Source organism: Protopterus annectens, chromosome 10.part0 (genome assembly GCF_019279795.1).
Source record: "Protopterus annectens isolate FY-2018-M chromosome 10.part0, PAN1.0, whole genome shotgun sequence".
Taxonomy (NCBI): domain Eukaryota; kingdom Metazoa; phylum Chordata; order Ceratodontiformes; family Protopteridae; genus Protopterus; species Protopterus annectens.
In genome coordinates, this window is record NC_056744.1 from 738,130,031 (window position 1) to 738,146,227 (window position 16,197).

Below are 16,197 nucleotides of genomic sequence, written 5' to 3' on the forward strand. Positions count from 1 at the left end.
GGTCAGTGTAGGGCATCTATTTGAGGCCAGTAATCCTCTTTGTGAGGTACGTCTGTGGCCTTTCCAGCTGCTGCAGACATCTTGTGAGGTACATTCCAAAAGGAACATTGTACTCTATAATGGGTCTGAGTGCCGAGTAGAGGGGAACAATGACCTCTTTTTTCCTGGATGAGGAACCTTTTGTGATGAGGTGTGCCACATATAAGCATTTCCTAACAACTGTGGCAATGTGATTATCAAAGGAGAGACTACTGTCCACCTGGGTCTCAAGGTCTCTTATCACAAATTCAGCATTAAGTAGACTGCCGTTTATCTGGTAGTTCATGGGTACAGAATTTTTAACAAATGGGTGACAATGCACTTTTTGGCATTGAGCTTGAGGCCATGCCACTGACACCAGCCATCTGTCTCATTGAGGCCCTTCTGCAGGATGTCCACATCATTTGGGGACTCAACTATGGCTCCTAGTTTGCAGTCATCTGTGAACTTCGTTAGTCAGAGGCCTTCTGTGTTATCCTGTACTTCAGAGAAGTAGATACCAAACAGGAGAGGTCTCAAGACTGTGCCCTGTGGTACTCCACTTGTCACTGGTTTGTAGTCTGATTTGGAGTCTGCAAGTTTTACAGTGTGGGTTCTGTCAGTGAGCCAGTTGGCAACCCATCTTGTGACATAGGGATTTATATCTAGTTTAGTGAGTTTAGCTATAATTCCAGAATGGGGGATGGTGTCGAAAGCCTTGACGAGGTCAAGATAGGCTGTGTGAACCACGTTACTCTCGTCTATGTCTTTGGTGACTGCCTCAAAGAAGTCGATCAGGTTCAGAAGGCATGATCTGCCTTTCACAAACCCAAACTGGGTGGGGTCCAGAGTTTGGAGGTTACCAACGTCTTTGTTTATGAGTTCCATGATGATATGTTCTATGGCCTTGCAGATCAGGCTCATCAGGCTAATATGGTGATAGTTCCCAAGATCAGTGGTGGCTTCCCCTTTGTGGAGTGCGATAACTGTTGCTGTGTGCCATTCAGTGGGCACAAAGCCTGATGTGAGAATATGATTGAACATGGTGCTTAGGTGGGGAGCCAGTTAGTTTTGAAGTTCATGTAAAACGCAGCCTGGGATGTTGTCTGGTCCCATGGATACTGTTTTTGGTTTTAGAAAGTGCAGCTTTTACCTGCATAGATGTGATTACAGGGACTCTGCATTCTTCCTGTATAGATATGGGCCCTTTAGGGGATGAGAGGGGGATAAAGTTAGCACTGAACCTATCTGCCAGGATGTTGGCAATATCATTTGGTTCTGTAATTTTCATGCTGTTGTGCTGTAACTCAGAGCAGATATGGGTGTTTCCATTGAGATTCTTGACATAGCTATAGAATGCTTTGTGGTTGCCCTTAGAATCAGTGGCGATTTTGTTTTCATAGCTAGCTTTGGAGGATCTAATAAGGGATCTCAGCTTCTTACTGTGGCTGACCAGGCAGCTCCTGCACTCATGGGATTTTACTCTCTTTTGCAACAGTTTCTTCCTTCTGTTGTACAGTTTGTTTATGGCAGGGGACCACCAGATTGTCTTCGTTTTTTTGGAGGATAGCATCTTGGTTCTGTTAGGGATAGCACGATCCATGCACTCATGTAAGTGCTTATAGAGTGCATTTGTGTAGGATTTAGCAGTCGTAACTGTATTGTCCATCTGCATGGGTGTCATGATGTTCGCCACTTCTGTCTTAAGAAAAATGAAGTTGGCTTTGGTGGGCAGGGGCGGGATGCAGATATCTAGGGTGATTAGCTTATGGTCGGAGCTGACCAACGAAGAGTTGATTTCAGGTGTGAAACACCGGTCACTCATGCTGGTAATGACTAGGTCTAGGATATTGTTGCCCCTGGTGGGGGTGTGGATAAGTTGATCCAGGGCATTGAATTTTATGAATTCCAGAAAGCGTTGAGTGAAGTAGTTGGTACATGGGTAGTTTTCCCAGTTAATGGTGGGGTAGTTGAAATCACCCATTATTAGGGTGTTTTTTGAAACCTCATATTTTCCAGTATATCAAGGAAAGAGGAGTGGGAATCCTGAGGCATGGGTGAGATCTGTAGCAAGCTACAATTTGGATTGCAGTTTTGCCCAGAGTTAGTGGCACTTGGATAACCTTGGATGCATTATGCTGCGCAACTAGCCTGGAGGTGTGGATATCCTTTATGAATATGGACACACCTCCACCTTTGGTGTTCTGCTCCAGGTTAGATGGCCAAAAAGTGTGGTATGAATTATAGCCTGGTAATGCAGGGGTGCTCTCTAGAGCCTTGAACCAGGTCTCAGTCACTGCATAGATATCAATGTTCTCCATTTTAAGGAGTGCCTCGAGTGAATGCATTTTGAGATTTAGACTTCTAACACTGAGTAGCATTACCCCCAGTTTTTGCTTGCCTGTTCCTGTTGCGGTGGTGAATTTGTCATTTGAACCTTGCCTAGAAAAGGCACTATAGGGGCGGCAAGAGCCTTAGCCAGTATCCAGAAAGCCATGGATACCTCAACTACACTACCACAGTCAACAGAACATGCTTGGGTACAGGTCTCCAAGACAGACACTGACCATGTTATGTAATACATGTTGCATACATGTTAACTGGAGCACCTCACTGGCCCTCTGCAAGAGGCAACCAGATGATTGGATGTTGCATGTAACTCTCACCCTGAAGATCACCCCTGTGGTATCTGTTGATAGATGGCCTGCTGGCACATGGCAGGTGGCAAGATACCACTGTACACACATCCCCTACACTTTCCATCTCTCCATGGACAATAGCCTGGTACACACCTATGAACACCTGCACCAATGAACCCCAGTACTGACATATGTGTAGTTGTGCATTACTGAAAATAACAGTGTCTGTGTGTTTGTTGATCTATAGTTGAAAATACCCTGAGGCCCTTCACACCCACCGCACCCCCCATTGCCATAGTTAGATGTGGCTGCTGTACTAGATATTACGTGTACCCTGTTACACTCTTCACCCTATGGTCTACCTGTGGCTTGCAGTACCAGCACGACACTGTTGTACAAATGGGTTGATAGGCATGGGCTACCCTCTGAGTTCTGGCAAGTGTGTGTATGTGTGCAAGTGTGCATATTTGTAGAATACAGCATTCTGAGGTCACATTCTCCTAATACAATATGCCTTGCTACACAGTATTAGGGATAGTGATGTTGCTGAATGTAGGAGAGCCATGACAATGCATCACCCTACTATCCCTGTGGCATGTGCATTAGATGCATATCCCTGTAGTAGCACTCTTGGGATAGACAAGGGGTTGTATTACAGTCCTGGTCAATGTGTGATGGTGGGTATGTCAGAGTATTATCATGGGTTTCAGTGCATACAGTATCCACTGTGGGGTGTGCATGCTGAGTATACTGCCTTTACACCATGGTACACCTAGTACATGTCCCATGTTCCACTGTATGGGGACTACTGTCACCATTAACCATACAGGTAACTGATAACACTATCCAGCCCAGTTATGCATCTGCTGTGTGCAACCTATCTGTAACAGAATGGACACACTGACAAGGTAGTTAGCACTGATAAGCTCAGGTCTCTCAGATGTGTGTATGACTGTTATGTGTTTGTCAATGTGTATATGACAGTATGTCACACTATGTATTGTCCATAAACAACCAGTACATCCTCCATTACCTTACTGTACAGGGCCTGGGGATGTTCTTCACGTAACATGTAACCTGGAACACACCTCATCCTAAAAGCTGTGTGGTGTGTGCAATTAAGGCCACACACATCAGTATTACTACATACCTAGGTAGGGGTACTAGTCCCAGTGTTGCCAAGTAAGTGTGTGGGTGTATGTGAAGGGATCTACTTCCATTTGCAGAATATACATGTCCCAGGAGGTCATCTGTCTGAGAACTGCCTGACAAATGCTAACATTTTACAGGTATCACCCTGTGGAAATACATTCCATCACAACTAGTAGTAGATGTGTAAATGCCCTCTTCTTTTTCCTGCTTTACTAGTTTAGTCCAGTTTCAGAGTTGCTGATTCCTGGGCTTTGGTTGTAGTTCCTGTGTACTGTTTCCTTGCCTTATTTGGGGGAAGGGAAGCTACCTTGCTTTCCTGCTTTACTAGTTTAGTCCAGTTTCAGAGTTGCTGATTCCTGGGCTTTGGTTGTAGTTCCTGTGTACTGTTTCCTTGCCTTATTTGGGGGAAGGGAAGCTACCTTGCTTACCAGTGGGAGTGGGAAGCATTGAGCTGCCTTTGTCCAGTTTTGTGAGGTTTCAGCCAGTAACTAGTAGTCTATTGGTCGTTTGGGCCAGTTTCTAGCTTTTCCAGCCCCTGGTATAAAACGCGTTAAGCGATTTAGAGCGATTTAGCGGAGCTGCCACTGTTGCACACTAGGGCAGTGTCGGTTAAGCAGGTTTAAACTATTCGGCTACCTAAAGTCCACTCTTCAAATTTTCCTTAAAACTACCTTCCTCGAACTATACTACTGATCAAATCAGCGTATCCTATAACTAAAAGATCAACTCTACTTGACTCCAAGTAGACTATTCTCTATCTATTAAACCTAGCACTTGCTCCTACAGTACTTATTACCTTGATACGGCACTCTTGTCATAGATAGTACCCAAAAGGCAACCCCCATTTCTCGGTCACCCACGTCCCGGAATCTTTTTTAAAGTTTTTCGTCTACCCTTCTAGCATGTCGAGGATCAGTTGCTAGTGTCCTCTCCTGCTCAGCTGGTGAACCTGGGAATATTGAGGCAATGTTTCAATTGCCTCATGTACTGAGACAACCCTTTCCTCCTCCCACAAAACACAAATACATGCGAGAGATGCAACTATACGGCCAAACTGGAGGCTGAGCTCTCTCAACATAGGACTGGCAAGACCAGTCAGGAGGAGAAGGTTACCACACACACTATAGACCCAGTCTCACATAGTACCATTACAACCTCAAATCATACACATAAACACACAAAGACATACTTGGAGGCTCTAATCAAAAATCTACCAAAACAGCAGAGGCCACCAAAGCAGACACCCAAACAACCACCACCTCAGAACACAACACCCGCATAGACCTCACAGTCAGAGTGTCAAACAGTCACAGCCCTTAAGGCCAAACACAATGCCAGACACACTAGTCATTGGTGACTCCATAGTCAGACACACTGATGTCCCGCTCACCAGACTGAGTAAGGAGAAGGTCACAGTAAGCTGCCTGTCGGGCGCTAGAATCCGCCACATAACGCAAGCACTCAGGTCTCTCAACAGCAGGTACAAATATGACTCAGTCATTGTCCACGCTGGTGTAACGACCTGAGACGTACCTCCTGGACTACATGAAAAGAGACATTGAGGAGCTCTCTGATTATGTAGCCCAGGCAGGTATGACCCTGACCTTGAGCAGTATCCTACCTTCACCAAGAATGATGCCACAATACAGAGATAAGATGATCAGCTTTAACAATTGGCTTAAACACTGGTGTCATTCAAAGGGGATCCAGTATCTGTCTGCCTGGGATGACATGCTGGACAAGCCACGCTGCTTCGCAGGGCGGCTTGCACCTGTCACCCTGGGATTCGGATATTGGCAAAGGCTCTTGCCACCCCATAGTGCCTTTTTAGGCAAGGCTCAAATTCTAAACCTACCACCCTAGAACACAAAAAGGAAAAACTAAGGGTAATGCTGCTCAATGCCAGAAGTCTAAATCTCAAAATGCGCTCGAGGCCCTTCTCAGTATGGAGAACATCGATGTCTGTGCTGTGACAGATACCTGGTTCAAGGCTCCTGAGAGCACCCACCCCAGCGCTATCAGGTTTTACCTCATATCATGCGTTCGGCCCCAAAATCCGGACAATACCAAGAAAGGAGGGGTATCCATATTCATCAAGGACACCCACACCTCAAGACTGGTGGCAACGATACATCGGAGACCATCCAGGTGCAATTAACCATAGGCAAGACTGCTCTGCAAATTGTAGCATGTTACAGGCCACCCTCACAAACTCAGGAAACTCACATGGCCTTCCTGAAAACACTAGAGGGGATAAATGTATCACCAAACACCATCATACTAGGTGACTTCAATTACCCTAATATAGACTGGGAACACTACTCAAGCCCAAACACCCTAGCCCAAAAGTTCCTAGAATTCATAAACTCAAATGCCATGGAACAACTAGTCACCATCCCCACAAGAGGAGATAACATACTTGATCTCATCATCACGAACATGGGAGCACAATGTTCAACACGAAGTATACCCTCACTGGTGAGATCAGATCACAAACTAATCTCGCTGGAGGTCCTCATCCCACCCCACCTGAAATAAAAAGACCACAGTAAAGAACTTCTCAAAAGCCGACTTCACACTTCTAAAGACTAGTGTGGTCTCCTTTCAGGCCCCGAGCCATGGAAAACAATACTCAAGCCGCTGAATCACTTACAAACGCCTTCTACCAGCACCTGCAGGACTGCATGGATAAGGCAATCCCAAGCAAAACAAAGACTCTTTGTACCAAAGGCAAGCGTCCAGTCTGGTGGACCCCAGCCATAAACAAACTCTACAACAAAGGAGGAAGCTACTACAAGATAGAGCAAAATCCTTAAAAGGTAAGACACCCTTGATCACTATAAGTAAAAAATAAGAGCTCTCATAAAATCATCCAAAGCAAATTTCGAGAGAAAAATAGCTAAAGACTCAAAAGACAATCATAAGGCCTTCTTTAGCTATGTTAGAAACCTAGGAGGAAACTCCCAGATATGCTCAGAACTAGTTCAAAATGATGTGAAGATTACTGATCCTACAGACATTGCCAACATACTGGCTGACAGGTTCAGTGCAAACTTCCCCCCCCCCCCAAAAGGAGAGATATCTATACCAAATGAGTGCAGCCCCAAACATCTCCAGCCCAAGTGAGAACTGCTCTCTCAAAGCAAAAACACAGCATCCATGGGACCCGATGGTGTCCCGGCTGTGTGCTCCACGAACTCAATGAGGAATTAAACCCACAGCTAGGACAGCTGTTTAATCAAAGTCTTACCTCTGGATACGTGCCAGGAGTGGCGCACTGCAACTGTGGTCCCACTTCACAAAGGCGGTGCCTCCACAGACCCTGGAAATTACCGGCCCATTAGCTTGACAAGCCTTATCTGCAAAGCCATGGAGAGGATCATAATGGACCTCATAAATAAAGACATAGGGAATTTGCAGACTTTGGATCCAACCCAGTTTGGCTTTGTCAAAGGCAGATCATGCCTTTTAAACTTGGTTGACTTTTTCGAAACAGTCACCAAAGCCATTGATGAGGGAAAGGCAGTCCATACAGCCTACCTCGATCTGGCTAAAGCCTTCGATACAATACCCCACTTGGGTATCATTGAAAAACTCATCAGCTTAAATGTTAACCCATACATCACAAGATGGGTTGCAAACTGGCTGAGTGACAGAACCCACAGGGTCAGAGTTGCTGGCGCCATGTCAGACTCAAAGCCTGTCACAAGTGGTGTCCCACAGGGCTCAGTCCTGGGCCCACTCTTGTTTGGCATCTACTTTTCCGAAGTACAAGCAAACACAGAAGGGTTATGGCTGACAAAGTTTGCAGATGACTGCAAACTGGCCATAGTAGAAAACACATCTGACACAGATATCCTTCAGAAGGGTCTCACAGAAGCGGATAACTGGTGCCAGAGCCACGGCCTAAAGTTAAATGCCAAAAATGCATAGTCATACCCTTCGGAAAAACAAGGTTACCCCTAGCTACCAAATAGGTGGCAATCCACTGAGCACAGAAGAAGTTATCAGGGACCTGGGGACCCAGGTTGATAGTAGTCTGTCATTCGACACCCATGTAGCTAAAGTAGTTAGGAAGTCCTTCTACATTGCCCACCTTATCATGAAGGGATTCTCATCTAGATCAAGGGAGGTCATAGTCTCCCTTTACTCATCACTCATCAGACCAATGATTGAGTACAATGCCCCATTGAATGTATCTGACCCGACACTTGCAGCAGCTGGAGAGGCCACAAAGTTCCTCACCAAAAGGATAAAGGGTCTCAAAATCTGTCCTATGCTGCCCGACTGAAAGAACTCCAGCTCTATTCAGTAACAGCTTGCTCAGAGGTGACCTTTGCCTAACATACAAGGCCATGTCAAACCCAGATTTGATGAATATGCTTCACCTCAAAAAATCTAGATCCATCAGAGCCACAAGGGCGCGAGACTTAAACCTCGACACGGCTATTAATAGCGCGTGCTGGAGGGATAGATTCATCACCCAAAGACTCCCTATGCTGTGGAACAAAATCCCGGTACATGTGAGGCAGAGCACCTCGCTGGCCTTGTTCAAGAGAAATCTTGACCAATGGATGGGAGATCGCAGATATACCCCAGGAATTACCTCAGTGTCACTGCTCGACAGAGGCACAGCAAAATAATGGGTATAGTTCCCCATACTAAAGGGGTGGCGTAAGCCACAAAACAATGGGCTAGGCTTATAAATGCCCTCGGACAGATAGCCTAGTATGAACCTATGAACCTATGAACCTATAGGTGTACAGCAATACTGGGGTTGGTATATATATATATATATATATATATATATATATATATATATATATATATATATATATATATATATAGCTGGGTGTAGCTCTTGTGGACACAACCATCATTATTGCAGTTACTGTTGAGTGTATCCATCCACTTAGCTGGCTGTTATACTGTACAGTTCATGTTAACAGGTTAAGTAGTTATCAATCACACTATCTGCGGTTCTACAGCACCTCACACCTTCCAAAGCGTAGGGCTGTGCCACCCACAGCAGCACACTTATGTTTACCAGGTTGAGGATTGCACTACATTGGGGAAGGGGACATATACCCCGCCAGTACCATCATCAGTGACATTAAACTAGCAGACTGCTTATTTCCCAATGTGTTATTGTGCATATTCTGTCTTGGTGGAATTACATAGGCTAAAATGGGTTCCTGGCACAAGTACATACATCCATGTGTACAGTATTCTCTGTGTATTGCATCAACACTGAAGCCTCTGTGTGTGTTATACACAAACATGTGGTGTTTACCACCCAGTACACTTACCATTGTCCACTGTAGAAGGGCTGCTGAAATCAGCCACCATGCACTCACCTGTATACATCCCCAGACCTATCAGCCATGTGGCACATGCAGTAACTGTTATACAGACCTGTGACATGTGTTCACCTGTACCCAGGATATGGCACAGCCAAGGTGTCACCACAGTGCCATACACCTTGTAGGAAACAAAGGCAGACCAACATCCTGCTGACACATGGACACCTACAACACAAACGGGATACATTACGGAGACCACAATCACTCACTGTTAATAACAGTTATAATGCATCATGGCTGGACAGCTACACATCCTGACATGTAAGGATTAAAATTTACGGCTGACAACATTACATTGGTACACTGTAGTACCATCACCATGTGCATCAGAACCATATTAGCTTGTCTCTGCATTGATTTTATGGATGACAGGGATGTGGCGCAGGTATCATCATATGCACAGGGTGTGCTGTTGGTTTGCCAGAGACCTATGTGGAGCCATACATTTAACATCATGTGTGTGTGAGGGGGTTTAATTATTAATTGGGCTGTTGTGATGTGGTGTGTGTAGGTATGGGGTTACCCTAGGTGTGTTGGTGATGTGTGTGTGTATGTATGCACACAGCTCTGCCATGTGGCTGCCCTATACAGGGGTTTGTTGGACAGCTGCAGACCTTACCTGGCAGGGTGTGCAGTTCACTGTCTCCAGCCATGGACACAAGAACTGTGCCTGCCAGTGTTTTCATGAGTGCCACCAGGTACAAGCCATGATATGGTACTCTCCCCTGATGATGACATATATCCGCTGGATCCAGGTCCCTCTTGGGACTGGCAAGGATTATGTGCACATGGACTGCTGTGTTGTGGACAGTGCCCCTCTGCAGTGCTGGGGCTGGTACTGCCACTATACGAGTGGCTCTGACTTCTGTCACATCCATGTCGACCTCCAGCTGTTGGTGTTGCTGCACTACGTCCATGTGGCCGTCGCACTACTCCCACTATATGCTCAAGCACAGACATTCCACAGTCGAGGATTCCCACCATCTCACCCAAACGTCTATCCATGACCTCTGGAAAATAACGGTGGGCACCTGCAAGATCACGGATGTTGTCAATAACAGCTGAATGTGTAGCCCTCTACAGCCTCAGACCCTGTCTGGTATACTATTCCGTACATGCTTGCACCTCCATGACGGCCTAAAACATGCATATGGTGGCACCAGATGTGGCACCTCTGCCAGGGGCATAATGACCAGCAGCCCTCCTACGAGCACCTCTGTACATCTGCCTGTGTGGTATCCCGCCGGACATCCAGCTATGGCTGCTGTATCCAGACACATGTGCCATAGATACCACACTGTCCTATCCCATGCCACCAATCACCAACTGTTCCTCAGCTATGGCTACTGGTGATGGGGTATGTATAGGCTATGTGACTGTGTGTGGGGATGGGGTGGATAACAGTGGGAAGTCAAACGATGGTGCAGCTTCAGCCCCTGACAACCCCACCTATACCTCAACACACCTACCATCATTTTCAGTGTCTGTATGGACACCAACATCAGATTGCCTGCAGGAGGGACCCTGTCCCACCCTACCACCTGTGAGGGGAAAACAGGAAACACACTTTAAGACCTGTATGTCATTGCTTAACAGTACACACACACACACACACACACACACACACACACACACACACACACACACACACACACATACACACACACTTACAGGTGAGGTTGCACAAATATATTACACACAGACCTCTCATTACCCATCTGTCAACATGCATGATATATGGCACTCAACAGCATGCAGTGCAGCTATAGCCAATCCCTGTTACCAGCATTATACATCTCTGTCATGCATGGGTTTTGTTAGTAGGTGATGCCCCTTCCCCTGGAACACACTGCACCCATGTACACAGTATTGGTGTGCACCTGTCAGCACCCTGGCATGTACTGTGCACCATACATCACAGGTGTACACACCATTGCTGAATGTGTATATGTGTGTCAGTTATGTTTGCTCTGCTGCTCACAGCCCCTATCTGTTTGTCCGACACATGCCTGGGATGATATGTGAACAGCATTGCATGTATGACCAATAAAATACAATTACACTAACAACCTTCATACCTTACTGTGGTTATGGGGAGTATACACACCCTTACTGACATGGCAGAGTCTTCCCTGATATACCTTGGGGCCACATTTCTGCATATGTTAACATTACATGAACCTGATATGTGACATATGACCTGTGCAATCAAATGCAGTATCAAACAAATGTGTTAATTGTGCAGATGCTGATTGAGATGCATACAATCTGTGGGTGCATATGTGTGCACACTCTTATCATGATGGTTTGTTGCACCAAGTGTACTACAGCAGTCATTATTCTTGGAAGGGGTATACTAGCATGGGCCATCTGCATTTGCCAGTATTTGGTCACTCTGCCCTACAAATGTCCCCCGACTCTGCATGATTGCAAGGTCAACTCATGTGCACAGCCCTTGGAGGTCAAACAGTGCCATCATTATTGCTGTGGAGTCAGGGTTATATCTGCCACAATTCATGACCTTGACTGTGTGCAGATACAGACATTCTTAGCAAGCTTTGGATCTCTGCTTCAGTTCACTATTGTGTTTCAGGATGACACCCCCTCCCCATCCTCAGCCTTTTTGCAGATACTTGACAACTATGGCCTACACATGTGTGTCATTTTGCAGTGTCCCAAATTCTGAACACCATTTGTACTGGCTTATTCCCTACTAATGAATGGCAAACATGCAGGTGTACACTGGCACCAGCAAGGTACAGATGGGGATGGTTGGCCTGAGGTGGGGTGATGTGTTGATTGTGCAGCACATGTATCTTAATTGATACTGTCTATAGGTTTCCAACTTGGTCTTGGTACACCAGTACACATTGCAACACATGCCTTTGGGGGACTTTTGATGTTATGCATACACTACCTGTAGAGAGCCCTAGCTGATGTTTCCTGTGGAACAACTGTCCTATCTGATTACCCTAACCCATGAGCCACACTTATTCAGAGTCCAGGCAATTGCCGACACAGGTACTGCATAGCCAGTACTTGCCTGACATTCCTGAAACTCCCTCAGTGTTGCGGCATGTTACTAGGCAGCCTGCATGACCAGTTTGCAACATGTGTCATCGTCTGTCTTGGATGGCCATCTGTTTATTTTCTGCATTAATCCTGTCCCATACATCCTCGGCACATACATGACTGTCTGCACTGTTTGCCATGGTATATGCAATGGTGAGGTAAGGCTACATGTCCAACTCCTGTGTGCTAATTGTTTGGTATGGGATCCATTCCATGGCTTGTAAGATCTGTGCAAGCCACGGCTGTCTCTGTTGCAGGTAAGTGGGCACATTTGATGGGCAAACGTCTTGGACAGCAGACCATTTCTTGGTGTGACATTGAGGACCTGTACTTGCTGGAAGGTCCATACTCATGAAGAGTGCATGCTGACAGTACCTCAAAAGCTGCTTCCACAATATGTTATTTGGAGTGTATGCACACATATGCTTCCAGTGTTTGTTAAGGTATGTATTCCCCGTATTTGCTGTCCTAACACAGGAGTTCATATTACACATTCATTGTTCATGTTAGGACCACATTACAGATTGTAAGGGTTGTGGAATGCAGTATTGTGATATGCAGTTGAGTAGATCTGTAACAGTTTCCATTGTAATAGTGATATATATATACTGTTGTAGCACTGTATAAGGATGATGTTTCAGACATGTCCCTACTGTAGGCCATTTGTCCCACCATTATGTTCATCTCTGTGCACACATCTTGCAATGAGAGGTTGTTAGTTATATTGCAGGACTCTTACATATCCTTCAGATGCGCCACCATGGTGACCACTGTGATGCAGTTAACAGCAACAATAAGTGAACATGTACAGCATGCATTATGGGTAGGTGTGTTAAATCTGTGCATGGAATATACCATGGCCATAAAATGGCCGGTGTATTGGCAAACCTGAACAAACACTATACTCACCAGCTACAGGCTGCTGCCCCGGAGGTATACCAGAGGGACCTACATAGTTGTGTGAGAGATATGATGTCAGTAGTCACACCTGTGTCATTGGTACAGGGTGGGAGCAGCATTACAGTACATCAACAGTACAAACCCACAATACTACAGATTAGGCACATCTGTTTATTACTACAACTCAGCAACAGACTGTATATATTTCATCCCACATGTGCATGATTAAACTCTACAGATGCAGATGGCTATGCAACAGTGGTTTACTGATGTGCTCTGTGGCATTGCCTGCACGCTCCTCATCCATTGTTTGGGTAGTACCCACCTCCACAATGCTGTCCATCGGATCTTGGTTTGTGGGTGGGCAGGTGCCCCGAGGCTGGCAAGGAGCTCCGCAGCATGTGTCAGGGGGGCTGGATGGCATGACCCCCCCTTGTGGCTAGTTGGTCCCTCCTAACTGTGGCAGCATGCCGACAGGCATGGTGGAGTAGGTCAATGCACCAATGATGAACCTGCTCATAACTGTGGTTATGCAGGCTGACATTGTTTACCCTGTGGACAAGATCATTCCACAGGGCGGTCCTCTCCTGCAGATCATGGGCTGTACATCCAAACAGGGTGTGGTAGTGCTGCACCAGGTGTTGAATAATCACCTCATTCTCCTGGGGGGTATACATTGACAATCTCTCCCATGACATGGTGCCTGAAAGACATAAAGAGGAAAAAAGGTCTGAGGACTTCATACTGCAAGGATATAATAGTTGTTAAAACACATCTCTGTCTCCCCCCACCATATCTGCAACAACAATCTGATCACACAACTCAATGGGTATGTTTACAGCAAACCTACTTTTGGAACATATATCGTATTGTACAACAATTTGTGCAATGTGTTTGTAGTCATGTTCCATGTTACCACACTATCATTGGTGGCCTGTTACGAACAATGTCACCTGCATGCCATTGTAAGGGCCACTATGGTTCCATATATGTGTGTGTTCTGTTTGCTATGTGACTGCTGCAAATCTGGTGTTTTGTGTTAATGGGGATAGCTATGCATGCTGTTAGACATAATCCTGGAATGTGTTGACTATTACTACCCACATATGTTCTATAACTGTGACATAATAGCATGTTTCAGAAGACAATTTCCAGCAGAACCACCTTTCCTACCTCATCTGGCCATGTCACCAGGCCACATCACATCTGGAACCCACCCTGGGACCTCATCATCTGCTGATCCTGCACTACCTTCAGGTGGAACCACCTCAGGGGATGCTGTTCACCCCCCCCCCAGGAGCACACACAGACAGGATCCTGTCACACAAAGTCAAGTACAGGGTCTGGTACATAGGCAGCTCCACAGAGACTTAGGGGATGTGCTACACCACCTTCAGGCCTTCAGTACACAATCAAAGGGTCTGCATGCTCCTCCTGCTCAGCCCCCAGCTGAGGCACCTTCAGGGCCGTGAAGATGCAGTTGTGACTGCCCATGGGTGGGGACCTTGGTCCCATGGTTTCCATATGGGGGCTCATGGGCTTCCACATTCCAAATACCACTCCCCAGCCAAAGTGTTTACCCACCAGATGTGTCATATACCGCCCCTGTTTGCTGTCTTGTCTGTCTTCCAGCCCAACCTACCTCCCCAAATATACCTACTATCCTAACCCAAAATAACAATCCCACCTTCACAAATAAGGGCAATATGTTCCCAACATGGATTTTACACCAGGCATAACTGTCTATTTTCCACCCACTTACTACTGTATATATATATATATATATATATATATATATATATATATATATATATGTGTGTGTGTGTGTGTGTGTGTGTGTGTGTGTACACACACACACACATATATATATATATATATATATATATATATATATATATATATATGTCTATATATATATATATATATATATATAAATTGTGTGTGTGTGTTTGTATATATGTAGACAGACATACACACACACACACACATATATATATATATATATATATATATATATATATATATATATATATATATATGCGTGTGTGTGTGTATCTGTAGACATACATGTATATATATATATATATATATATATATATATATATATATATATATGGGATGCATTCACACTCTTTAACTTTCCTTCATCCACAGCTGCATTATTCTGCCTTGCTACAACACAGACAGATGTCACATGTGGACACAGCCTAACGTTAGGGGGGTATATATAGTGACAGACTGTAGGTAAGCCTATTACACACCTATGGCATTTGTGCATGCAACATTACATGTTAACATGACTGTCCTGCAAGTGGTGGGGTCTGAAACTAATGTGTCTATCCTAACAGCATTACTTCCACCACCAGCTATTTGCCACACTAATATACATGTCTTGAAGTACAGAACACATACTATGATGGCTTACATCTTGCCATTCAGTGCTGATCCGCACAGTTGACAGGTATGCCCCACTGCCCACAGGAACAGACACTATTGTCCATAGCAGTTGTTCAGCAGGACATCATTACAACTCCTGATGGCACATATAAATCTTTCCACATTATCTATCCCATTATTATAGACCAAGTACTACATTCAATTACATGCATATATGTTTCAATTACATGTTGTAGGATTGTCGTCTCTTCTGAATACAGTTTTATGTGTCCCCTTAGTTATGAAGGGTTGTTTGTAGGTTTACTTTTTTCTCTGTTTGTTTGTTTATTTGTTTGTTTGTTTGTTTTTCTCTCTCTCTCTCTCTCTCTCTCTCTCTCTCTCTCCACTACAGGGATTGAGCTGCTTTGAATAGACAGCAGCATGGATTTTGTAGATGATGCACATGATCAGGTGATGGCCTCTGCACCAGTCAGTGTTCACCACTTGCTACTTGCATGCAGCCAGCTGTGTAGTACTTCCAATTACCACTGTCATGGCAACACACTACTTTAAATTACTGAATCATGTGGGTGTTTTCCCTTTACCTTTCCTATATGGGCAGCAGTGTTACAGACAGCAGGTAGCAATACCTCTTACAACAGGACTTGCAGACACAG